This window comes from Homarus americanus, unplaced genomic scaffold (genome assembly GCF_018991925.1).
Source record: "Homarus americanus isolate GMGI-L3 unplaced genomic scaffold, GMGI_Hamer_2.0 scaffold31037, whole genome shotgun sequence".
NCBI lineage: Eukaryota > Metazoa > Arthropoda > Malacostraca > Decapoda > Nephropidae > Homarus > Homarus americanus.
In genome coordinates this window covers 9698379-9701063 of record NW_024722227.1, presented here as the reverse complement: position 1 = coordinate 9701063, position 2685 = coordinate 9698379, and positions in this window count along the sequence as shown.

Genomic DNA, 2685 nt, shown 5'->3' with positions numbered 1-2685 from the left:
CTGCTACCTGGAAGAAATAACACACGTGTATCTAAGATCACATCACAAACAGTCTCAATTAGCTAGGAGCTTATTTCAATCTTAAGGTTAACCATCCTAACCGCCAACCTAACGTAATATAAAAGTAACATAACGTCACCTAACATAACCCAGATAGCGTTAGGGTGTTTAATTATAAGGTGAAATAAGCGAGGGAGTTAATCTTCATGTGATCCAGTTTACCTTATTTAAACATCAATCTATCGCTGTAAACTTTATCAACGGGGAAAATAATCTGGAACAAAACACAGCTCAACAGGTTAACAAGAACACTACAAACACACCTTTCATTTGTCTGTCTTGAGGAGGAGTTATAACAAATACCTTCTATGTGACTCTGAGATAGTGAAGGTAAAGGCGAGTCACATTATCATGAAGGTCCATTAGGGACAACACTACACTATACTAACCTAAAGTACACAAGACACTGTACTCGACCGCCTACACAGATACAGGAAGGCTCTCACATATGATGGATGGGGTGGAAATAGATAGATCGAAACCAGCTACACTTAGGACAGGAAGTGAGTGCTGTAGTGGTGGTGAAGGTGGTAGAGGCATAAAGTAGTGGTGGTTGTAGTGATTGAGGCGAAAGTAGTGGTAATAGTGGTGCTGGTGCTGGCGGAGGCAACAGTAGTAGTAGTGTTGGTAGTGGTAGTAGTAGTAGTGTTGGTGGTGGTAGTAGTAGTAGTGTTGGTGGTGGTAGTAGTAATAGTGTTAGTGGTGGTAGTAGTAGCAGAGGATGATAGTGGGAGTGGTAGTCCTGGGAGGCACAATAGTGGGGGAGGCGACAGTAGTGTGGTGGGTAGTCTGCTACAGTAGTGGTGGTGGTGGAAAACAGCATTAGTGTGGTGGCAGAGGCAGTGGTGGTGGCAGGAGGCACAGTAGTAGTAGTGGTGGTGGTAGAGGGCGACAGTAGTAGTGGTGGTGGTAGGCGACAGTAGTGTTGGTGGCGACAGTAGTAGTGTTGGTGGCAGATAAGCGACAGTAGTAAATGGTGGTAGTCTCAAAGGCGACAGCAGTGGTGGTGGGAAGATGCAGCAGTAGTGGTGGTGGTGGCAGAGGCGACAGCAGTAGTAGTGGTGGTAGAGGCTACTGTGCAATAGTGGTGGTGGTAGAGGCGACAGTAGTAGTGGTGGTGGTGGCAATCTTAGAGGCGACAGCAGTAGTGGTGGTGGCAGTTCAGGAGGCTATCAGCAGGTGGGTGGCACAGCAGTAGTGGTGGTGGCAGAGGCACAGCAGTAGTGGTGGTGGCAGAGTGCCATTGCAGTAGTGGTGGTGGTAGCCTCAGAGTGCTTACTGGTGTAGTAGTGGTGGTGGCAGAGGCGCACAGCTGTAGTGGTGGTGGCAGAGCATGACTGCATGTGGTGGTGGTGGTAGAGGCAACAGTAGTGGTGGTGGGAAGAGGCGACAGCAGTAGTGGTGGTGGTAGGAGGTGAGCAGTGTGGTGGTGGCAGGAGGCGACAGCACACAGTGGTGGTGGTAACACAGCCCGTAGAGGCGACAATAGCAGTGGTGGTGGTGGTGGTGGTAGAGGCGACAGTAGTAGTGATGGTGGTGGAGGCGACACTCAGTAGTGGTGGTGGTGGTGGTGGTAGAGGCGATTGTGCAGTAGTGGTGGTGAAGAGGCGACAGTAGTAGTGGTGGTGGTAGAGGCGACAGTAGTAGTGGTGGTGGCAGTCTTAGAGGCTACAGTAGTAGTGTGGTGGTGCAGAGGCGACAGTAGTGGTGGTGGTAGAGGCAACAGGCAATAGTGGTGGTGCAGAGGAATGCATTGGTGGTGGTAGAGGCGACAGTAGTAGTGGTGGTGGCAGAGGCAACAGTAGTGGTGGTGGTAGTCCAGAGGCAAGCAGTAGTGGTGGTGGTAGCAACAGTAGTAGTGGTGGTGGTAGAAAGCGACAGCAGTAGTGGTGGTGGTAGAGGCGACAGTAGTAGTGGTGGTGGCAGAGTGCAGTAGTGGTGGTGTAGAGTGCTGCACAGTAGTAGTGCTTGGTGGCTGGGAGAAGACAGTAGTAGTGTTGGCAGAGGCGACAGTAGTAAATGGTGGTAGTCTTAGAGGCGACAGTAGTAGTGGTGGTGGAAGATGCTATTGGTGCAGTAGTGGTGGTGGTGGTAGAGGCGACAGTAGTAGCAGGGTGCAGAGCATGACATATGGTGGTGGCAGAGTGCTTACTAGTAGTGGTAGAGCACAGGCAGTAGTGGTGGTATAGTCTTAGATATGCATGGCAGTAGTGGTGGTGAAGAGCATGACAGTAGTAGTGGTGGTGGCAGGAGTGCTTAACAGTAGTAGTGGTGGTGGCAGATAGTAGTGGTGGCAGCCAGATATGACAGCAGTAGTGGTGGTGCAGAGGCTTACTGTGCTGTAGTGGTGGTGGCAGAGCATGACCTGGTATTGGTGGTGGTGGCAGAGGCAACAGTAGTGGTGGTGTGAGGCGACAGGCAGTAGCGTAGAGGCGAGGCAGTGGTGGTGGTGGCAGAGCGACAGCCAGTGGTGGTGGTGGTGGCAGAGACAGCAGTAGTGGTGGTGGCAGAGGCGATGTGCTGTAGTGGTGGCGGTAGAGCATGGTATTGGTGGTGGTGGTGGTGGTAGAGCAACAGCAGTAGTGGTGGTGAAGAGGCGACAGTAGTAGTGGTGGTGGTAGAGGC